The sequence below is a fragment of the Triturus cristatus genome, chromosome 4_1 (assembly GCF_964204655.1).
Source record: "Triturus cristatus chromosome 4_1, aTriCri1.1, whole genome shotgun sequence".
NCBI classification, from domain to species: Eukaryota; Metazoa; Chordata; class Amphibia; order Caudata; family Salamandridae; genus Triturus; species Triturus cristatus.
In genome coordinates this window covers 810,227,858-810,252,417 of record NC_140585.1, presented here as the reverse complement: position 1 = coordinate 810,252,417, position 24,560 = coordinate 810,227,858, and the positions used below count along the sequence as shown (strand labels likewise).

The 24,560-nt window shown below is 50.1% G+C and overlaps 2 non-coding genes across 2 annotated transcripts in view; both read right to left on the bottom strand.

The window, feature by feature from the left end:
- Window positions 1-350, bottom strand: part of LOC146855606 (28S ribosomal RNA) — a 3,820-nt gene extending 3,470 nt beyond the window's left edge. Inside the window, exon 1 of the ribosomal RNA XR_014958970.1 lies at window positions 1-350. This exon is cut by the window's left edge and continues 3,470 nt beyond it. This is a non-coding gene — a ribosomal RNA (28S ribosomal RNA).
- A 451-nt stretch (window positions 351-801) lies between these two features.
- On the bottom strand, window positions 802-955 carry LOC146855605 (5.8S ribosomal RNA). Its single transcript, XR_014958925.1, has one exon. It is a non-coding gene; the product is annotated as a 5.8S ribosomal RNA (ribosomal RNA).
- Window positions 956-24,560: the final 23,605 nt, after the last annotated feature.

Sequence of the window (24,560 nt, the reverse complement as noted above, 5' to 3'; positions counted from 1 at the left end):
TATCGGTCTCGCGCCCGTATTTAGCCTTAGATGAAGTTTACCACCCGCTTTGGGCTGCATTCCCAAGCGACCCGACTCCGAGAAGACCCGATACCAGCGCCCCGGGGGCCGCTACCGGCCTATCACTGTCCGCGGGGTAAGCCTCGATCAGAAGGACTTGGGCCCCCTGAGCGACGCCGGGGAGTCGGTCTTCTGTACGCCACATTTCCCGCGCCGGCCGCCGGGCGGGGATTCGGCGCTGGGCTCTTCTCTCTTCACTCGCCGTTACTGGGGTAATCCTGGTTAGTTTCTTTTCCTCCGCTTAGTAATATGCTTAAATTCAGTGGGTTGCCACGTCTGATCTGAGGTCGTAGTCAGAAAGAAAACGCCGGAGCGTTCGGGGGGGGGGGGAGCCGGGGAAGGCCAGGTACCCCTGCCGGAGCAGGGGGGCCTGGTGTACCCGGCAGCGCATGCCCTCATTCCCCGCGTCTGGAGGGGTTTCGCCCTCGCCGGGACGCCGGCCGCGGAGGAGGGCGCCCGACGCCCTTGAGTGCGGGCAGCCGGTGGGACACCACGGACAGCCACGTGCGGCACGCAGCCAGGCGCACCGGGACGGGCCCAGGGCGGACCGGTCGCCAGGCCCTCTTTCTCGGGAGGGCCAGGCACGCTGGCGGCGTACCTCCGCAGCAGGACCCGGCCAGGGACCCTGCCAACGGGCGATCGGGGGGTCTGACCTTGTGGGGGGACGAAGGGGATGCGGAGCTCACCCTGCGACGGCCCCAGCCGCGTCCCGGGGAAGCCCCGGGGCGATTGACGATCGAGCGACCCTCAGACAGGAGTAGCCCCAGGAGGAACCCGGGGCCGCAAGGTGCGTTCGAAGTGTCGATGATCAATGTGTCCTGCAATTCACACCAATTCTCGCAGCTAGCTGCGTTCTTCATCGATGCGCGAGCCGAGTGATCCACCGCCAAGAGTCACAGGCAACTTTTTGAAAACGTTCGCCCACCTGCGGGCGCAGGAGAGGTGGGAGGAAGGCGACGCCGGCCGTCCGCCCGCGCGGCGAGACGGCCCGGGTGACCTGTTCAAGGCTTCCCCTCTGGGAGTCAAACCCCTCAGCCCGGCCACAAGGGGCCTGGTCGGACCGGGTACCTGGCAACGAGGGAGGGTCGCTCCACCTGCACATCAGCCGCCCGTCGCCGGGCGACCCCGAGCCGTGCCAGCAGAGGCTGGCGATCGGCCCACCACCACCCTCGCCTGGGTCGGAGCCAGAAGGGAAGAGCCAGGCGGCTCCCCATCCTGCACGCCTCCCACTGAGAGGAGCCGGGGGTCCCCTCGCAGGCCCTCAGCCACCTCTCTTCCAGGCCGCGCGAGAAGGGCCACTCCTCGGTCGCCCGAGACTCGGTCAGATCGGGCCGGGTCTCGGGACACCTGGAGGGTGGGGGACGGGGCCGGAGACCCCGACCCGGGGCCCGGGGCCGGAGACCCCGACCTGGGGCTTGGGGCCGGAGACCTCGACCCGGAGCCCGGCTGGGCCCTTGGACCCAGCCGGGGCTCCCAGGACCGCAGGTGCAGGGGAAGCCTCCCCGGGCCCTCCGGACCCCGTCCCGGGCACCCTGCCACATGGAAGGACCCAGGACGGAGCCCGGGGTGGGGAGGCCGCCCTCTCTGGGGCCCTCAGGGGCCCAGCCGGAGCTCCTGAACCCAGCCGAGCGAGGGGAGGCTCCCCGGCCACAACGGAACCCCGTCCTGGGCCTTTGGGAGTGCCGGGGGACGGGGCCCGGGGTCGGAGCCCCCGACCCGGGTCCCTGCCGGGCCTCTGGACACAGCCAGGGCTCCCAGGACCGCAGGCGCAGGGGACGCCTTCCCGGGCCCTCCGGACCCCGTCCCGGGCACCCTGCCATGCGGCAGGACCCAGGACGGAGCCTGGGTTGGGGAGGCAGCCCTCCCTGGGGCCCTCAGGGGCCGGCCGGAGCTGCTGAACCCAGCCGAGCGAGGGGAGGCTCCCCGGCCACAACGGAACCCCGTCCTGGGCCTTTGGGAGTGCCGCAGGCCGGGGGACGGGGCCCGGGGCCGGAGACCCCGACCTGTGGCCGGAGACCCCGACCTGGGGCCCGGGGCCGGAGACCCCGACCCGGGGCCCGGCTGGGTCCTTGGACCCAGCCGGGGCTCCCAGGTCTGCAGGCGCAGGGGAAGCCTCCCCGGGCCCTCTGGACCCCGTCCCGGGCACCCTGCCACATGGCAGGACCCAGGACGGAGCCCGGGGTGGGGAGGTCGCCCTCTCCGGGGCCCTCAGGGGCCCGGCCGGAGCTCCTGAACCCAGCCGAGCGAGTGGAGGCTCCCCGGCCACAACGGAACCCCGTCCCGGGCCTTTGGGAGTGCCGGGGGACAGGGCCCGGGGTCGGAGCCCCCGACCCGGGGCCCTACCGGGCCCCTGGACACAGCCAGGGCTCCCAGGACTGCAGGCGCAGGGGAAGCCTCCGGCACACCCTGCCCCTACTAATCCGGAGGAAGACTACCCCCCTTTCTTGTAACCCGCACGCTCCGAGTGACGGAGGGGACCCTAGGCTCGGACGCGCCAGGCCTCCTGGAGCCCTGGCTGGGATCCGGGAGGCGAATGGACCCTCATCGGGACTTCCAGGCAAGCATTGCGCGCGACCTGATGGCCGAGGGGAAAGGAGCGACCAGATGGCCGGCAGCTGAAAGGACTCCCGTCTGCCCGCCCAGAGCCGACCCATAGCGGTAGGGCTCCTGCCTGCCCACCCACGCAGGGCTCCGGGGGCTCTGCTTCCCGGGGGGCTCGGTGACCCCGGCTGGGCCTCAGGCACTTGGAGGACCACCGGAGCTCTCTGGCCCAGGGCACCGTGGAGCCAGTCCCGGGCACTTTCCCATGCTGCGGGCCGGAGAAGGGAGCCCCGGACGCCTGGGAGAATGTTGCCCGGGCATAGCCCATCTGGTCCCCGGCAAAGAACCACCAGCCCCGGAGGGGTGTTCCGGCATACCCTCCCCTACTAATCCGGAGGAAGGCTACCCACCTTTCTTGTAACCCTCACGCTCCGAGTGACGGAGGGGATCCTAGGCGCGGATGCGCCCGACCTCCTGGAGCCCTGACTGGGATCCGGGAGTCAAATGAGCCCACATCGGGACTTCCAGGCTGGCCCGGCCATCTGGTCGCCCCATTGGAAAGCATTGCACACGACCAGATGGCCGAGGGGAGAGGTGCAAACAGATGGCCGGGACTGAAAGGACTCCCATCTGTCCAACCCCGAGCCTTCGCGCTAGGGTTCCCGCCTGCCCACGCAAGGCTCCGTGGCTGCAGGGCTCCAGGGCTGCAGGGCTCCAGGGCTGCAGGGCTCCGGGGCTGCAGGGATCCGGGCCTGCAGGGCTCCGGGCTGAAGGGCTCCAGGGCTGCAGGGCTTTGGGGCTGCAGGGCTCGGGGGGCTCGTAGACCCCACGCTGGGCCTCAGGCATGGGGGGCCCGGACACCCGGGGGACCCAAGGAGCCCGTCCCGGGCACTTTGCCTCGACGCGGGCTGGAGGAGGGAGCACCGGACGCCCCGGGGAAGTGTCGTCCGGGCTTAGCCCATCTGGTCCCCGCCTGAGAACCGCCATCCCCAGGAGGGGTGTCCTGGCATACCCTGCCCCTAGTAATCCGGAGGAAGGCTACCCCCCTTTCTGGTAAACCGTGCGTACCGAGTGACGGAGGGGACCCTAAGTCCGGACGCACCCGACCTCCTGGAGCCCTGCCTGGGATCGGAGAGGCGAATGAGCCCCCATCGGGACTTCCAGGGCAGCCCGGCCATCTGGTTGCCCCATTGGAAAGCATTGCGTGCGACCAGATGGCCGAGGGAAAGGTGCGACCAGATGGCCTGGACCGAAAGGACTCCCAGCTGCCCACACCGAGCCATAGCGGTAGGGCTCCCGCCTGCCCTTGCAGGGCTCCGGGGCTCTGCAACAGATACTCTTGTCCCGGGCAGATGGACGCTTGGCAGGCCGCAGGACGTGGGATCCCAGGCCCTGACCAAAAATCAGGAGGCCCGGGGCCGGTCCCTGCTTCTCAACGCGGCCGGGGAGATCGGGGAGCCTGCCCAAGCACAAGGGATCCCAGTCCCGGGCACACGTTCCCTCAGGTTGTGCGCTCGTTTTCCACAATTTCTTTTAAAATTCCGCAAAGAGGCATTCCGCAAATTCCACCCAGCCCTAGTTGAAATCCTCCTGATTCGTACTCCAAATTATACCGTTAAAGACACGGAGTTGCTCACGCTGCCCTTGTATTATGTGGACCTCTCCCTCTGCTGTATGCATATTGAGCTGTCCCTAAAGGCCTTGCATTTGTCTGCAAGGCAGGTTTCTCCTGCAACTGCAACATGGCTTTGCTGATGTTTCGTTGTATGCTCGGGTTTTACATGCGAAATCCAACACCTTGCTGTTCGCTGCGACCATCGGAGTCAGTCTGCTCTTTGCTCAGCTGTCGATACATTGTTGACACCCACCTGTTGGGTCAGAGGATTCTAGATGCAATGCTTTGCACCTGTGAGTCCATGTAATATGGCTCACAGATGGCCGAAGCAGGATATTATATGGGCACCCAGATCCCGCCCATGTCCTTGAACTGTTCCAGTGCTTTGACAGATATAGCGGTCTGAACTTGATAAAACCCGAGGGAGCCTCGAGGCTCCCTGGGTTTTCCCCGCAAATCTGGGCTACCAGGTGTGTGTTTTTTCTCAAAATTACTATGGCGGGTCTCATGTTAGTCTTGGCACTATTGGGCTGTTCCACTCTTGTTTGTAGGATCAGATTGATAAGGGACAGTCATGTCATGGGTGTGCAGTTCCCTCTGCCTGCTTCATTTCAGCAGTTGAAGGTGTGTCCTTCATGAAACATTTTGGCACTCCGTGACCTAATACATATCGTGGATGCTGCTTTGTCAGAACAAGCTTCAGTAATGAGCATGGTATCTGTAGCTGCCCTTTCATGTGCTCTGGCATCTGTGATACTGCACGGCTAGGTTTGTTTGGCTACATCACTCTCATGCCACTGCTTGCGTCACCTGGCAGGTATGTTGTAGGTAATGGGGTTTGCCATTGGTACTCACAGACTTTGCAATAGCACTTTGCATACTATTGTAGGCACTATTGTAGGCGCTTTGGGGGCAACAGGCGCATGCTCTTATAATGAAATGAAATGAAATGAAACGTAGATTTATAAAGCGCGAATTGCTGCCCTGAGGCGTCCTGAAGAGTGTAGTCATTTGTCAGAGGCGGTCAGCAGGGGGTTAGTTGTGGACATTACAAAGAAAGGTCTTTAATTGCTTACGAAAGGAGAGCAGATCAGGGTTAGACCTGAGTTGAAGGGGGAGGAGGTTCCACGATTTGGCGGCTTTATAGGAGAACATCCTGCCACCAGCTCTCGCTCTCCTGATTCTGGGAACTGTAGCTAAAAAGGCCTGGCCGGAGCGAAGGTGTTTCGTAGGGTGGTGCTGTGTGATTAGTTCACGGCTGATTGCCGGTCCTTTGTGCCAGAAGGCTTGATGGGATATGCACATTGCCTTAAAGGCAATTCTTTGCCGAACCGGCAGCCAGTGCAGGCTACTCAGCCCAGGTTTGGCTGACAGTCTCCGTGGCAGCTGGAGCAATGTACGAGCAGCGCAGTTTTGGGCAATCTGCAGCTTGCGCAGTGTGTAGTCGGGGGCACCGAGATACAGGGCGTTGTTAGAGTCCAGTCGAGACTGGATCAGGCCTTGAACAGCAACTTGCTTGGCCTCCATAGGTAGAAGTGGGAGCACTTTTTTCAGCTTCCTGAGGAGGCCAAAACAAGTTGCAGAAAGCCTGATAGCCTGGGTGTCAAAGGTTAAGGCTTTATCCAGCCATACCCCCAAGCTTTTTAAGTTGTCCTTGGGTACAGGAGAGGTGCCTAGGCATGGAGTCCAGAGGGAGTCAAAAAACGTTGGAACAGTGGGGCCCATGAGCATCAGCTCAGTTTTATCCCCATTAAGCTTAAGGGAGGATCTCGTCATCCAGCCTTTTACTTCCTCCAAACATGTCCTTAGTCCCATTTGTGCAGATTGGCCGTCCTCCTGTGCCAGGGATACCACCAGCTGAGTGTCGTCCGCATATGAAATGATCTTAATGCCAAACGGACGAACAACCTCAGCCAGTGGTCTCATATAGATGTTAAATAACGCAGGGCTTAGCGAGGAGCCCTGCGGAACCCCACAGCTCAGGGATTTGCTAGAGGAGACTGTATTTCCCTCAAAGATCTGAAAGGACCTGTTGCTCAGAAAGGATTTGAGCCAGAGTATTGCCTTACCTGAGATTCCAACCTCAGAAAGGCGACACAACAGCACATCGTGACTAACCGTGTCGAATGCTGCGCTCAAATCAAGGAGGACCACTGCCACTGATCCGCCTCGATCCAAGATCCTTCTGGTTTCCTCGGTGACAGCTAGTAAGGCAGTCTCCGTCCCATGTCTAGGTCAAAAACCCGTTTGGGTGGCATCCAGCAGCTGGTTATTCTCCAGAAAGTTCATCAGGTGTATATTAATGTGCTTCTCTAGAATTTTTTCTCACCCAGGGGAGCAGGGAAATGGGGCGGTAGTTGCTAAAGTCGCCAGGAACAAGGTTCGGTTTCTTCAGTAGTGCACACACCATGGCCTGCTTCCAGGGGAGTGGAACTATACCGGAGGCAATGGAGGCATTGAGGAGGTTCCTGATGGTGGGGAGGACAACCTGAATTACCGAGATCATTGCCTCCGGTGGAGCTGGATCACATGGTGAGCCTGATTTTACTTGCCACGCTAGAGATTCCAGGGAGTCCTGTTCTAACAAGGGAAAGTGTTCCAAGGTAGCCGTGGGTTGAGGGGGAGCCTCCACCGGACTTGGCCATGTATGAGCAGCGTGGTGAAAATCCATGGCAGGAAAAGAGGAGTAGATTTGGAGGACTTTTTGATGGAAAAATTCTGCCAGGTTGTTGCAGTGAACTAGCGTTTTACATGGAAGCGTAGAAGGGGGTGGAGGTTTTGTGAGGCTATTTATTATCTGAAAGATTTCTTTAGGTTTCGATTTTGCCCGCATGATTTGTGTAGAGAAATAGGTTGCTTGAGCAGTTTTTACCTCATCTTTGTAGGCTCTAATCGCCTCTCTATATTGGATTTTATCGTCCAAGGAGAAATCTAGACGCCACCGTCTTTCTAGTTTCCTGCAGTGCCGTTTTTTTTCCCTGAGTTCCTTAGAAAACCAGGGGGCAGTTTTTTGTGAGCGCTTCGTAGTGATTTTGCGGAGGGGGAGTGTGGCCTCCAGAGAATTCGAGATCCACTCTTCATAATCCTGATTAGCAACGCCGGGATCCGCGTTAGGGGGGGACGGGAGGTAATAAGGCTGTTGGACCAAGACTCCACTGGGAGTCTAGTCCAATTTCTAGCCTTCTTTACAATGGGGGTTAAGTGAGGTGGCTTGCGAATAGACCATGTAAGGGGGACAAGAGAATGGTCAGTCCACGGAAGACAAATAGGTTGCCCAGCCTTGAGCTCGATGCAATTGCTGAACACAGGGTCCAAAAGATGGCCCTTGATGTGGGTGGCTGAATCCACCAGCTGCTCCAATTGTAAAGCCGCTAAATCGTTCGCCAGCTCAAAGGCGGTATGGTCATAGGCGGCATCAAAGTGGAGATTAAGATCGCCTAGCAATGTATAGTTGGACAAAGTTGTGACCGACTCGGCCAAGGTCGATGGAAGAGTCTTGTGAAACTGCTTTGGGGGGCCCGGTGGTCGGTATATCAGGGTGCCTGAGAAACAGTTATTGGGGGAGAATTCAATGCTGAATGTGAGGCTTTCGCAGTCAGGGATTGAATCGGAGGTGCATCGACAAAGGAGCTGTTCTTTATATATTATTGCCAGGCCACCTCCTCTCCCAACAGCCCGGTCCTTCCGCGTAATTTGGAAGCCCGGGGGCAAAGCTGATACAATATCAGGATCGGAATCTGGCATCAGCCAGGTTTCTGTTAGGAAGGGTACATCTGGCCTACGCTCCTCCAGCATGAGAGCAATTTCCGTCCTGTGTTTGGGTAGGGACCTGCAATTTAGAAGTAGCATGGTGTAGTCCTGCTTATTGTCATGTGACTGGGTAGCATTCAGCTTATGTTTGCACGAACGGCAGGCCGCAGGCAAATCCAGCGCATGAAATGAGAGCAGACAGTCTCTTTCCCCAGTAGTCCGCATACTAAGTAGGGACTCAGAGCTGTAACACCTTATCTGTCGAAGAGAAGATACAGGGGTTGTGGCCTCCAGTCCCGAACGGTCGCGGGCGGGCGCAGACGGGCTTGCCTTTAGCTCGCCTTCGGCGCGCTGGCATGCGTTTTTATGTCCCCGAGCTTACAGCGACTAGAGCGCTGTCCACGCCCCCCACCCAAGATGTGTGCCAACTACCGTCTGCCAAAGTCCTCCTACACCACATGAGGGAGCGATGTGGATCCGGACGGCAGCGGTGGCAGCTGATTACTGGAGAGGTGAGTCTGATTGGGGGCAAGAGTGAGGAACACAATTAAAAATTCAGGCGAAGTATTACAATTTTCAATAATTAAAACAATACCTCCCGGCTTCCGCCTCAGGAGTACATCATATATATCACTATTACATACTTCGGGTTTCTCTGCTAATTGTTCAAGAGGCCTCTTTTGTAAACATTGTAGCATTGACTCACCTTAATGCAGATACAATTTTAAACCGCTGTAAATAGTTCTTCTCATGACTTCAGTTGGTTCACGATACCTAAAATGCAATGGATTTATTTTCCCCTGCCTAGTTTTTCCATTACTGTGCCTATGGCACAAATCGAAAATGTCATAACAATCCCCGGATACCTTGTAGGCCAGAGAGCCATAGTGTGTAATACTGAGAAGATTTCCTATGAAAGATAGGTGCTTATTGACAAGCCCCTTGCGCCGTCGGTGCCTCACTTCTAAAATGGGAAGACGTAACTCGGCGCAAGGAGCTTGTAAATAAGCCAGGTAGTTTTGTCCCGCTGTGACCATCGAACCGCTGCATTGACGTACTTCAAAATAAAGTTCACTGTTAAGTAACCTTTGTCAGGTGTATATCAGGGAGAGAGTCCAGTTTGAGGCAGGGCATCTCAAGAGTGTTTTATAGTGAGACAGAAGTGTGTATATGTGCATGAACGAATCTGCTGTGGAGTGCATGCATGGAGAGAACGCTTTCTAATATTTTTTGTAATCCTGATTGATTTAGATACTATTTTGTTATTATATTTCTGCAATGGTGACATTTCTTTGTAATAAAATGGATGAATAAAAATTGAAAGCTTCTCCATAATAATACACGTGCCATGAGGCTATGTTGGTGAAGGGAGGTAGAAGCCTGTGTTAAATTGTGACTGAGGGGGAAAGTGTAGCTCCTCACTGAATGGGTAAAAAAAAAATTTACTAGTAGCAATTATCCTTGTACACGATGAAGAAAAAGTGGTCGTGATTGTCTAGGCTGCCTGGGTTGTGCACTGCTGCTGTGAATCATGTAGCCTGGGTTTGTGAGTAATAGGTGTTGCTTAGGTGTGCTGTCCATTGATGGTGGCAATAGTTGCATTCTTTGTGTGATTTGTGAGCGTGCGTTTTGGGTTTGTGATATACATTTGCTGTGTGAACTCTGAAGGGCTGGCCTTTTGGTCTAGTGGATCCTTGTTCAGCCAGCCAGCTGCCCAGTGCTAGGTATATGCATGCATTGTTAAGACCGATGCCTGTTGCATGTCTCTTGGATGCTGGGTTGAGTGTTATGATGGCTGCATGAGATGGTGTTGTACAGGTTATTAAGCAGACAGTTGATTATCCTGGGAATTGAGGATTTACACTTCTCAACTAAGGGAAGAGGGGTGTGAGGAGAATTCAGACATAAAGTGTGCGGTACATGTCTATGGTAATGAGCTGTCTGTCCATATGCATTGATGTTTGGGAAGAATCATATTTTTAGGAGTTTTTTTTCTGAATGGGTGTCTTGACAAGGTGATGGTGTGGCCAGGAGTGTCCCAATGGAGTTCAAAGTCTTCTTTTCATCCTTGACTCCCGCCACCCCTACCTGAATGTTCTTGGCTGCAGAAGAGAATCACATATGGTGGTGATGGGGCTGCAAGCTTCTCTAAGGATCTCTGATGTCCTGTTTTCATCTTCAGACTTCGACGACTCGCCATTGTGACATGACCCTGATTTGGCCACACTGGGTGAGCTTTGGAATGTCTCAAACAGCATTAAAAGCCTCCTCTGTGACTTCTGCGGGTGGTGTTTGAATGTGATGTGTGTGAATGAATGGAAATCAAAAACTGAGAAACCACATTGGAGGAAACCAAATCATGGAAACCCGTTTTTAAGAAAATACAAAAAGTCATAAATTAGAGGAATCTTTTAAAGAAAAGATAATTTTAAGGAAAAATCCAAAATTACATTAAATTTGGGTGGAGTTTAGGACTACTGTGGGTTTTTGGGGTTCAGGGATGGGTAATGTTTAGGGTGATGAAAGGTTTCTAAGGGTCAGGAATAATTGGAGTTTGGGCATGGGAAGGGGTTTTTCAGGTTCAGAGATGGGTGTAGTGTAGTGGTGGTGAGGGGTTTTTAGGGTTCTCCTATGAGTGGCGTTTAGGTGAGTGAGGTGTTTTTAGGTTTTAGGGCTGGGTGGAGTGTAAGGGTGTTGACTTTTTGTTGTTGATAATTCTGACATTTTTGGGGGGAAAACAGCAGCAACAACATAGATGTAGCACCATTCAGACACAATAAATACTGCGATATAGTTACAAGAGATTCCCCCAATCTTTTCGCATGGAGTCTGCTTCCACCCGAACGGCGGATAATCAGTCCAGGGGTCCCAGCCATTTGCCCCATACATGTTTATGCTTATTTGGGCACCCTCTTGCCTCATAGACAGCTCTTTCCTGGGTGGTGCACCAATACACGCCTTTGCGCCATTTAGCTAAGGAGGGAGGCGCCGAGTCCTTCCAGGCCATGGCTATATCTCTTTTGGCCACTAAAACAGCAGTCCCCAGGAACAGCCTGTCGGTCCGTGAGCCATCTAGCCCCTCCATCACTCCCAGGAGAAGGGCACGGGGACTAAGGGTGTTGACTGGTTTTAAGCTTCATGGATGGGCAGTGTTTAGGGCTGGTGAGGGTTTTTGAGGTTCAATTACGGGTAGCAGCTGGGGTGGTAAAGAGTTTTTAGGGTTCAGGATGGGGTAGAGTTTAGGGTGGTGAGGAGTTTTAAGGATTCAGGTATGAGGGTAGTTTAGATGTAGAAAGGTTTTTTAGGGTTCAGAGATTAGTTTTTATAGGTCATGGATGGCTGGTGTTTAAGGGCGGTGAGGGGTTTTAGGGGTTCAGGGATGGGTGAAGTTTGGATGCGCTGAGATGTTTTAAGGGGTATGGGATGGGTGGGGATTTGGCATAGAAAGGGTTTTTAGGGTTCAGGAATGGGTGGATTTAGGGGTAATGAGTGATTTTATGGTTCAGGAATTGTGGATTTTTAGGGAAGAAAGGGCTTGTAGGCTTCAGGCAATGAGTGTGGTTTAGGTGTGGTGAGGGATCTTAGGGGGCAGGTGTTTAGGGATTATGAGGGGTCAGTGATGAATGGTGTTTGCGGCTGGTGATGAGACCGTGAAATAAAACCATCCAAAGTATTTGTTTGACAATAATGTCCACTGAAGTAAAGGACTGAAATAAATATCTCTGACAAAATTGTTTCTGAAAGTAAGACCTGCAACCATTGCATTTACACTTTAAAAATATACATTCAAAAGCCAATTTCGACCAAAATCACATTCTATGAATTTGTTTCTATGAAAGGTAAATGCCATTCATTCTGATACGTTCCATTGAACAGTTTAGATTAAATGAATTCTCAGTAATGGTATTGCATGAAATAGTTTTTCTATGAAAACATGTACAACCGCTTGAATTAACTACCTCCGAATGGATGGACAGATGGCCAGTTCAGTCGGGCTGCTCAAGGAGAAAGGTGGTGTATGCCTCCTGCTGAAAGTTTTAAATTTGTCTACGCTGGATCTTGACTGGGAGGTCTGGGATCCTGATGCCCAGGAACAAACCACTATGTATTCTTAGTGTTGGGTTGATGGATGATATCTTCACCTGCTGCTGTAGAGAAAGGGGTCTGGAGATGGCCCTCCATGACACTTGGAGGCTGCCATCTTGTGCCCTGTTTGCCCTGACAGTAATTGGACTGATAACCATCTGCAATCTTATACACATTTTTTACATGATCATAGCAGCCATGTTGGAAGTAAAAATGGCACCTTCTTCTCTTTCTTCAGATCTTGCTTTTTGTTTAATTGTCCTCACATATCCTAACGTCCAGTCTATAACTTTTGGCAGGAGCTTGTTCTTGTTTAGGATTTTTGTTTATACTTAGGGGCCGATTCCAATCCGGGTCGGAAAGCTCTCCAACCGAGCCGGATCCGGAGTGTTTTCCGACCGAGCCGGAGTCCTGCAGTCCGACCGAGCGAGTACGATGCTGCTGGACTCGGTTCGGTCGGACTCCCATAGAAGTCAATGGGAGCCGGTCGTACGACGCGTACATGGGCTCCCATTGACTGAATGGGTACATCTCGCACAAGGGCGCCCCCTACAGTGGATACGCGTCGGTGCCATCCGCACCGTACATGCCTGTGTTGGGGGGACCCTTGGGTCTCCCGTTGTTTCTGAGTCGTAGGGCTGCGGGTGTCAGGGGGTCCGACGCGGACCACCAAAGGCAACTTCCCGGCCGTTTTACGAGCCGGAGTGTCCGGCTCGTACCGGCTGTCCGACGCGTGCATCGTACTGGCTCGGTCATAAATCGCATCCATTGCACGCCACAGTTAGCTTACGGCCGAGACGTACTGAGCGGTTCGGACCTTTAAACGACTCGGTCGGTGAATTTCACGTAGCTAGCATCGTACTTGCTCGCTCGTACAGCTGTATGAGTTGGTTGGAAAACACGAGTACGGCTCGTAGTTTTTCTGGCCGGATCACGTTCGGTGCCCTTCCGACCCGGATCGGAATCGGCCCCTTAGTGTAGCTATGTAAAATGGTCATATGTAACAAAATGTATTTAGCCGCTCTTGTAAACAGCTTTTATGTAGGTGTGATGGTTTTAATGTAAAGCGCTCAGATGCCATTTTGAGGCTTGTTCATGTTATATATAATAGCAAAAATACATAATAAGTAGTCTAGTTGCTATTTTCTATGTGTGTTATGATTCTGCATAAAACATATGACAGAAGGACAGTTTGAGTCTACTGAATCCTAGGTCGAACAGCCCTGTAGAAAATCTGCCTTTTCTGCTTGAGCACCCCAGATTTTTCACCTGTACCTGGATCCTATTTATTTGCTGGTTTTAGAACTCTGTATACATTACCCCTCATAACCAGTAGTAAAGTGCCCGTGCTCCATTTTTAATCAGGTTTGAATTGGCATTTTCCTAATTGGTATTTTCAACTCACTTATTTGTCCCTAGTATATGGTACAAGAAGTAGCAAGGCCCTTGAAGTTAAATGCCACTAGTGGACTGCAGCACATTGTGCCATCTGCCTACAGTGGACGTGCAAACATGGCGTCAGGTCTAGCCTGTGCAGCCTGACAATGGCAGTGTAAAAACTGAATTCAACCTGTCAAAATAATCCCTTTGCCTGGTCAAAACCTCCCTTTTAAATATGAAGTCACCCCTATGTAGTCTTTGTTGCCCACGAGACAAGAAGCATGATATTTAAAAGAAGGACATGTAGAAATTTAATGTTAAAATGTCCTTACAGTGACACGCACCCAAAAGCTATTTTTCACTACAGCAGGCCTAGTTGTCCTGTTTAGAAAACAGATTAAAATTCTCATACTGTATCTCTGTAAAGGAACTAGCTAGAAAACTAATTACATAACGATATTTAATATTTATAAAAATCCAATTCAATGGTAAAGTTAGATTTTTAATGTATATTAAAGAAAAGTAAGTTTTAGAAAGTTACCTTTTCTCTGCTTGAAGTTTCTCAAGGCTAAATTTGCATTTGCTATCACACTTCTGCCAGACAGTAATTAGCTTTTGAATAAGTGTGAAATGCCTCTCAGGAGCAAACCATAAGCGGACCTGAATGGGCGGAGATAACTTCCCTGAACTTCACAGAATATGCAGAGCGGGGCTTTGAGCATCCTTATTGACATTACAGTGTTGACTTCTGAAGGAGTGTCAAAACCTGCTTGACATGTCTGCTGGTGAAGGAGGATGCCAAAACAACTCTTGTGTATATACTGTCTTGGTACTGGAAAACTCTATTTTTGCACTATCAGACTTCTCTCTCTGGGTTTATTGTAATTGTATTTATACAGCACTTACTACCCCTGTCGAAGTGTCAAAGCTACTCCGGAAACTAAAAAGGATTAGTGGTCGATTGGTATAGGGAAATATGAGTTAATTTGAGCAGTGGACATGCAGGTCTGTTGGTTGGATTGAATAGGATAATGGAGGGATAGAAGAGGGAAGAGTCTATAAAGATTTATTTGGGAGCTCATAGTAGTAATATAAGGTATGGGATGAGTAAACTGAGACATGGAGGAGGAAAAAGTCTCTAGAAAGGGATTTGGGAGATCATAGTAGTAACATGAGGTTTGGGGTGAGCCAAGGAGGGAGATCACAGTTATAGAATGACTTTTGGGATGTGTCAGAAAGTGGAGGTAGAGGTTATATTGAGAGAGTCATAGGGTGAAAAAGTCAAAAGTTTGTGTTCGAGGCATATGAGCTGCAGATTGTACACTATGCATAAATTGCCATCTGGTGTTGGGCTCAGATGCTTGCACTTTGTTGTTGTCTTGGAAGAGTCTTTTGTTGTAACGAGATAGGTGACTCCTCCCTTGGACGATAGTGCGCATGGGCATCGACTCCATCCTCAGATTGTTTTTTTCCACCATCGGGTTCGGATGTAACTTTTGCGCTCCGGTTCGGTACCTTATTTCCTATACCTTTTTGACGCACAAACCATCTACAAATCAACGGTATTGTTTCGATCGCGTGATCTTCGATGCGCATCTCAACTACTCGACCCCAGTCGTCGACGCAGGCCGTTGGGCCTATTGACGCCGTTTGGGCCTACAGCTCATGGAAAGGACTCCATTTAAAAAATGCCCCCAGTGTGGAGCGAAATTCCCACACAGTGACCATCAGAAGGTCTGTAACCTGTGTCTCTCGCCCGAGCACGACAAGAACAATTGCCAGGCCTGCGCCTCTTTTCGATCAAAGAAAACCATCCGTGATAGCCGGGCCCGACGACACATCATGGCACAGCGAGCAGCTCCGACACCAGTGGACATCTTCGATGAAGGCCCTGATGTCCCGGAGGAGGATTCTGAGGACCTGGAAATCGTGTCCGAAGCAGACGACTCAGATGACCACATCACTCCTTGTCAACGAGTGAGTACAACTGCCCCTACCCCAACTCCACCTGAAAAAAAGATGGCCCTGGTAAAGACTTCGCCTGCTGGCTCCAGTCGCGACCGAAAACAAGCTTCAGAAGCTCCCTCGGGCCCGGCTCTGAAGATTAAGGACAAGCCTTCCGGTAGCTCGGGACCGAGCAAACTGCATATCAGTGTCCCGCAGGCGCCTTCGGCACCGAAGACGGGAGACCAACCTACTCCCAAAAAGAAGTCGGCACTGACCACCAGGACGCCGAAAGAAAAACCATTGGATCCGAAGCCAAAGCCTTCGGAACCGAAAAAGATTTGCGGCTCCATAGCCAAGCCAAAGGACCCCAAACCAACCCCCAAGGCCTCGGAGCAGAAATCCAAACCCCGCTCGGACCCGAAGAATTCGGCACCAAAAGCAGTTACCGAAGAGGAAGAACTTTTTTGACCGGATCCTTTCAATCCCAAGCAGAAAAAATTGCATATAGACCCCAAAACAGGACATGTGGCTGCTGTTCTACACAAGAAGAGGAAGCTGGACACATCAGACACTCCTGCAGTGCCTGTAAAGAGAAAAGACTGTGCCACTTCACCTATAAGACACTCTTCTCCTTTTTCTCCTTTTGAGCCTGTTCTTCCTCCTAAGCCTGTCCTTCCTCCTGAGCCTGTTCTTCCTCCTAAGCCTGTCTCTCCTCCACAGCCACTTAAACTTCCACCACATTCACCACCACCACAAGATGATGATGATGATGATTGTGGGGAGGCAACAATGACCCTTTCACTGATCCTGATGACGATACAGATGTACCACAGGACGATTGGGAAGATTATTATGACCCAATAGGTCCCCCAGACCTCCCTGATCCCCAGCCATATCCAACAAAACTATCTCCCCCAGATGACAATATTGGTTTTGGAATAGAGCTGCTGTCTACCATGGTGTCCACATGCATTCAGACCCCGCAGATGAGGACTTCCTTCTAGACACCTTTGAACAGTCCCAGAAGACTGTCCAAATCCTGCCTAAGATGATCCCACCTGCATCAAGGGGCAACTACCCTTAGACTCACTAGTGGTATCTAACGCTAGGAAACGCGCCATCTTTCAAACCTCCGGTGACGCACCACCACTGGATAAGGAATCTAAGTTGGTAGATGCCTCTGGCAAGAGAGTTGCTGCCCAAGCAGCTAATCACTGGCGCATAGGCAACACCCAAGCATTACTTGCTAGGTATGATAGGGCTCACTATGACCGACTAGAGACCCTATTACAACATTTGCCTGATCAGTACAAAACCCAGGCAAATTATTTAATTCAAGAGGGCAAATTAATGACCAACGCATCAATCAAGTGTTCCCTTGATGCAGCTGACACAGCCTCTAGATCTATTAACACTAGTGTGCTACTCAGACGACATGCCTGGTTACGCATTTCAGGGTTTAAACAGGAGGTTCGAACAACAATCCTCAACCAGCTATTCAATCAGGAACAACTTTTTGGACCAGCTGTAGACACCACTCTAGAGAAGATGAAAAAGGACACGGAGACTGCTAAATCCATGGGAGCATTACAGTCTCCATCCACACGTGGTTCCTTTTGTCGCTCCTTCTATAGAGGAGCATCCAAAAACATTGGAACAGACACCGCCTCCTCTTCCTATGAAACACCACTCAAACATCCCCTAATAGAGGATATTTTAGAGGCAGATACAGGGGAAATAACAACAAAGGGAGAGGCCGAGGTAATAACACTCGTGCCTCCCCCGCTACTAAACAGTGACTTCCCTCCGCTCCCTCCAGACCATTCCACTCCGGTCGGAATGAGAGACTCACGGTTCCTACCTGTCTGGGATTCCATCACAACAGACAAGTGGGTAAGACAAATTATCCAGTATGGTCACTGCCTGGAACTTACAGCAACCCCGCCCAACATTCCACCCAAACAGCGTCCAATGTCCACCTTATGCTCTTAAAACAAGAAGTTCTCTCACTGCTTCAAAAGCACGCAATAGAACCAGTTCCCTTACAGGATCAAGGAACAGGGAATTACTCACTGTATTTCCTAATCCTCCAAACAGGACAGGATCCTAAGGCCAATACTCGACCTCAGACCCCTCAATCTCTATATACAGTCAGATCATTTTCATATGATCACTCTCCAACAGGTACTCCCACTGCTGTAATAAAGCGACTTCCTTGCCACACTAGATCTCAAGGACGCCTACTTCCACATTCCCATACACCCTGCTCACAGGAAGTATCTAAGGTTCATAGTGGACAGACAGCACTATCAGTTCAAAGTCCTTCCATTCGGGGTGACCACCGCACCCAGAGTGTTCACAAAGTGCCTTGCGGTAGTAGCAGCACATTTGAGAAGACAACAAATCCATGTCTTCCATATCTCGACGACTGGCTAATAAAAGCCAAGTCATTCAACCAGTGTGTTCATCACACTCATCAAACTATTCCAGCTGCTACACAACTTGGGATTCACAGTAAATTACCCCAAGTCAAATCTCCAGCCCTCCCACATATATCAGTATCTTGGGGCCACAGTAGACACCTCCAAAGCTCTAGCATATCCCAGTCCAGCCAGGCTAGCCAGTATGCAAGCCCTAAGCAGCAAATTTCAACTGCAGCACTCCCTCCCAGCAAGGGTATTCATGAGACTCATAGGGATGATGGCCTCTTGCATCTTTATCGTACCTCATGCAAGACTTCAGATGCGCCCCTTACAGGAATGCCTAGCACGTCAGTGGAACCAGGCTCAAGGACAGCTTACTGATCTGGTGTTGGTGGACAGCCGCACACATGGCTCTCTGCAGTGGTGGAACACAAGAAACCTGTCCAAAGGGCGGCTGTTCCTCGAGCCTGTGCCACAGATAGCGCTAACAGCAGACGCATCACTCACCGGTTGGGGAGCCCATCTCCTAAACCATACAATTCAAGGTAAATGGACCACTCAACAGAAAGTGCTCCATATCAATCACCTAGAATTACTGGCAATATTTCCAGCATTAAAATCATTCCAAGTACATCTACAGCTCAAGACTGTCCTAGTCCGGACGGACAACATGACAGCCTTGTATTACATACAGAAACAAGGAGGCACACATTCTCTGCAGCTGTCCCAGCTCGCACAAAACATTTGGAGATGGGCCATTCCACAAAATATATACCTGCTGGCAGAACATCTTCCAGGAGTTCACAATCAGATTGCGGATCTGCTAAGTCGGCATACACAGCAGATACACAAATGGGAACTTCATCCCCAAGTTCTCCAACCTTTTTTCCAGATGTGGGGTCAACCAGACATATATCTGTTCGCCACACACACAAACGCAAAGTGCCAAACCTTTGCCGCCAGGTTCCCACACCCGTTGTCCAAAGGCAATGCAATATGGATGAACTGGACAGGCAGATTTGCGTACGCTTTTCCGCCACTCCCACTGATTCCCCTAGTAGTACGCAAGCTCAGACAACAGTCTTTCAAGATGATCCTGGTGGCTCCCACATGGGCACGCCGACCGTGGTTCACAGCACGACTGGAACTCTCAGTAGTTCCAAATCAAAAACTACGCCTCTCCCCAACATTGAGAACGCAGAACCATGGAGAGATAAGGCACCCTGATCCAGGTCAACTGAATCTAGCGATCTGGCTCCTGAAGTCCTAGAGTTCGGTTATCTTAACCTTACGCCGGACTGTATGAACATCATTAAAGAAGCCAGGCGCCCTACTACTAGAGCTTGCTATGCAGCTAAATGGAAAAGATTTGTCATCTACTGCAAAAGCAATAAGATTTATCCACTGGATGCTTCAATCCAGGACATCATTTGCTATTTACTCCACTTACAAAGATGTAATCTAGTATATTCATCCATACAATTACATCTAGCAGCTCTTGCTGCTTATTTACAAAACAGACAACACTTGTCATTATTTAGAGTACCTGCAATTAAAGCCTTTATGGAGGGCCTTAAAAGAATAATTCCTCCGGTGTGGAATTTGAACATTGTTCTTACCAGGCTCATGGGTCCCCCATTTGAACCTCTACATAAATGTTAACTTTAGTTCCTCACATGGAAAGTAGCTTTCCTTGTCGCAATTACCTCTATAAGAAGGGTAAGTTAGATCCAGGCTTTAACCATACAAGAACCATTCTTACATATACATCGTAACAAAGTGGTTGTCAGGACAAATCAAAAATTCCTTCCCAAAGTCATGTCTGCTCTTCCTCTTAACAAATCAGTTGAGTTACCGGTGTTTTTCCAAAACCCGGACTCTGTGGCAGCGAGAGCTCTTCACACACTAGACGTCAAAAGAGCACTACTGTATTACATTGACAGGACTAAACCCTTTTTCAAAACAAAACAACTGTTTGTAGCCTTCTCCCCACCTCATAAAGGTAACCTCATCTCCAAAGCTTCGATCGCGAGGTGGATAGTATAATGCATTCAAATATGATACCAAAAGGCTAAACGCACATTAAAAATTACCCCTAGAGCGCATTCAACATGCAAACTAGGGGCTTCCATGGCATTCTTAGGGAACATTCCCTTAGATAACATATGTAAAGCAGCAACATGGTCTACACCACACACTTTCACCAAACAGTATTGTGTTGACGTGCAGCCTAAGCAACAAGCTTCTGTAGGCCAGGCTGTTCTTAAAACATTGTTTCAAACCACTGCAACAGATACAGGTGACTACCGCTAGGGGAGACACTGCTGTACAGTCTATGCATGGTGTACAATCTGCAGCTTATATGCCGCGAACGGAAAATGCTACTTACCAGTATGCTTATTTGAAAACACAAGGGGACCCAAAAGGTAATCAAGGACCTTGGGTAATTATGTTTTAAAAGAAACAGTGGTCCTTGGAAAGAGAGAAAATACACTTAGGATAAATATAGTGCAGAATCGAAACTATATTGTATTTTGGGATGTCCAGCTGGACAACCCTATTTATTTCTTGAATGAAAAAATAACAATTACAATGACATACTAATGGTGGGACACAGTCCTGTATCCTTTGGGGAAAAAAAAGGGAGAGACAATACATGTAAAAAAATTACATACAAAGGGGCATTTCAGGCAAGACGTAATGAGCTTTGTTACAGATCCAATGTAAAAGCTTTTTGAGTAACAACAATTGCACTCTTTTAACACACTGGCTTAATGTGCAAGTTGTTAACTTGGGTCGACGACGTTTCGATCCTGTCTAAAATACTAGGATCATCATCAGGACAAGAATAATTGGCTGGCCTGAGCATAAGAAATTGCCATGGGGATCTCAGCAACTGGTCGCGGGAGCAGGGCCAGGTGGCCGGCTGAATGAGACAGGGCTCAAACGGGAGCAAGGTCAGGTATAGCTGACCTGTGTGGTGACAGGTCGGGAGTTCCTGACCAAGGGTAGAGAGACCAAGGGTTCGGAAAAAGGCACACTGGTAGTGCCGAACAGCTAAGCCAAGCCACGGAACCAATGCCGTAATGGGTAATCCAGTCGAGGTAAGGAGGCGAGGCAACCGGGCTGTAAATGGCCGGGAGTTCCGGTCCGAGGGTAGGGGAATCCACCGATTGATTGTGGCAGGGTGACAATGCACTCAGAGCTGCCCTGAGTGCATTTTTCCGAACCCTTGGTCTCTCTACCCTTGGTCAGGAACTCCCGACCTGTCACCACACAGGTCAGCTATACCTGACCTTGCTCCCGTTTGAGCCCTGTCTCATTCAGCCGGCCACCTGGCCCTGCTCCCGCGACCAGTTGCTGAGATCCCCATGGCAATTTCTTATGCTCAGGCCAGCCAATTATTCTTGTCCTGATGATGATCCTAGTATTTTAGACAGGATCGAAACGTCGTCGACCCAAGTTAACAACTTGCACATTAAGCCAGTGTGTTAAAAGAGTGCAATTGTTGTTACTCAAAAAGCTTTTACATTGGATCTGTAACAAAGCTCATTACGTCTTGCCTGAAATGCCCCTTTGTATGTAATTGTTTTACATGTATTGTCTCTCCCTTTTTTTTCCCCAAAGGATACAGGACTGTGTCCCACCATTAGTATGTCATTGTAATTGTTATTTTTTCATTCAAGAAATAAATAGGGTTGTCCGGCTGGACATCCCAAAATACAATATAGTTTCGATTCTGCACTATATTTATCCTAAGTGTATTTTCTCTCTTTCCAAGGACCACTGTTTCTTTTAAAACGTACCAGTATGCATCTGTTCTTGGCATGTAGAGCTGCAGATTTGTACATGCCCACCCGCCTCCCCGGAACCTGTATCTGTTCCAGTATTATCATAATTAGATACATTCACATGGACATCTCTTACTTCTTACTGACTCCATCATTTCCCATCATGGCAAAAAACAATCTGAGGATGGAGTCGATGCCCATGCGCACTATCGCCCAAGGGAGGAGTCACCTATCTAGTGACTACAAAAGGCTCTTCCAAGACAACAACAAAGTGCAAGCATCCGAGCCCAACACCAGATGGCGATCTATGCATAGTGTACAACTCTGCAGCTCTACATGCCAAGAACAGATGCATACTGGTAAATAGCATTTTCCTTTCTGCAGTAGGAGTAAAGTAATACATATATAGGTACATAACTACATGGAAAGGGTATACATGTATAAGGAAGGTAATATATCAAGATTTGAAGTTGTATTGTATAAACACAGACATTCAAGTGTTGCTGTACTTGAAGCTAATTTATTTTTGTACTTTTATAACTATTGTTTTTATCTTAATTTGATCTTTTCTCAATATTTCAATAGTGAAGCACTTGTCGATAAAATAGTTATGATATTTACATATTCTGATATATAAAAAAACAGAGACCCATAAGCACCTAACCTGTATGAAAACTATGCAACGATCTATAAACACGTTAAGCATAAAATAAAATATATATATCACTAAGCACTTTATAATCCTACTCAAAGGGCATGAAAGATATTGTCCTATTAGGACTGTGTATTTCAATCTAAGATTTCACCTAGCACTTTATATTCCTAGTACTGTATACTAAGGAATATGTTTACATACAAAATATTTAGACACATAGTAGAATGTACTTTATTGTATGATGAAGCACCATAACTTCATGCCAACAATGATAATGATTTAAATTGTATTTAGAACACCCCAGGGTTTTTCTCTTTTGTTTTTCTCTTTTTTTCTCTCTCTCTACTCTCATTCTGCCTATTCGGCTAATGAATTCATTTTGTTCTCAAACGTCCCTTGTATATTACGATAGTCTTTTCTTCTCTCCTTTGAAAAATATTACAAAACCCCTCGTTCAAGCTGCTCGATTCCTTCTTTTTGAAAGTTGAAATTTGGTTATTTATACTTACCTCTAGTAACATTTGAGGAGTATATGCCTGAGCATTATATATGTTTATACTACAGGTAATAATGAGACTAAATAACTTGGGCAGCTTCAAGCTCTACTGTCACTCACAAAGAAATTAAGGGCTACTTTACCGATAATAGGAGTGACTGTGCAAACATAGCATGTTATTAAATTTTGAACCTGTACAGTGTTATAGTTATGACACCCTGGTTGTATGACCGGAAATTTTTTAAATTGAGGTAGGAGAAAATGTATCACTAACTTTATGTGAAAGTAATAGTCTGTGTAAAATAGTGTGTGTGTTGTTTGAAATACAAAATGGTTGTTTTTTTAGGGAGTTTCCCTTTAAAAATGTTGTCTACACACTGAAACTCTATGACCCTGTTGAAGGCCATACCTGAAACGTGTTGGTCTCTTGTCTGCACTGCTGGTGGAATTTTATAAACAAGCATTGAAAATGCAATCGGTCTCGCCTTTGATTAAGTTAAAGCCATTTGCTTTGCTAATGGTATTGTATAGCAAAGCAAATGGCTTTAACTTAATAAAAGGCGAGACTTATTGCATTTTTCATACTTCCTTCAGAACTCCCCTCAGCGTGAGCTTCCTTCAGTGCGAGCTCCCACCAGCAACGCTTCAGTCTGAGCTTCTTCCAGCAGTGTGCTCAGATTCAACGTCCCTCAGCAGTACTCTCCATGCAAGCTTCCTTGAGCAGTGCTTAGGTAGTGTGTGCTTCCCTCAGCAGTGCCCTCATTGTAAGGTTCCGGCAGCAGTGTGCTGAATTTGAGCTTCCTCTACAAACAAGCTTCCCTCAGCGAGTACATAGGTAGTATGAGTCTCTCTCGCGTGTGCCTTCACCTTGAGCTTCTCCCAGCAGGGCGCTTGGTGTGCGCTTTCACCAGACGCGCTCTCAGCCTGAGCTTTTCTAAGGAATGTCCTGGGTGCCAGCTTCCCTCGGCAATGCGTTCAGAGTAAACTTCCCTCAGTGTGAGATCCTCTGAAAAATGCTCTCGATCTGAGCTTCTTCAAATTGCGCTCTAAGTTTCGTCGAGCAGTGTTCTCAGTGCGAGCTTCCCTCATCACTGCGCAGCATGTAAACTTCTCTCGGGAGTTGTCCGACTCCTCAGAGTAATCTTATCTCGGCAGTGCCTGGTGGTTTGAGTTCCTCTCAGACTTAGAAGTGGTTTGGGTGTGGCCTTGCTACATCAGTGAGAGCTTTCCGCTCCAGTTCTCTTACTCAGGTTTCCTCAGCACTGCCCTCAGCTGCGCGTGCCCGGGTGCGAGCACTCCACAGAGCGAGATTTTCCCTGCAATGCCCTCAGGCTTAGCACGAGCTTTCCTCGGCAGAGACCTCAGCCATGCCTCCGGGGCAAGCTGCCCTCACCTGCGCACGCCCGAGTGTCGGTGGCTGGCCTGGTGTTTCCTCTCAGACTTAGAAGTGGTTTGAGTGTGACCTTGCTACAGCAGTGAGAGTTTGTCACTCCAGTTCTCTTACTGAGTTACCTTCAGCACTGCCCTCAGCTGTGCGTGCTCGGGTTCGAGCGCTCCACAGAGCGAACTTTTTCCAGCAATGCCCTCAGGCTTAGCACGAGCTTTCCTCGGAAGAGACCTCAGCCATGCCTCCAGGGCAAGCTGCCCTCAGCTGCGCATGCCCGGGTGCGAGCGTCCCACAGAGCGAGCTTTTCCCTGCAATGCCCTCAGGCTTAGCACGAGCTTTCCTCGGCAGAGACCTCAGCCATGCCTCCAGGTCAAGCTGCCCTCAGCTGCGCGCGCCCGAGTGTCGGTGGCTGTCCTGGTGTTTCTGCAG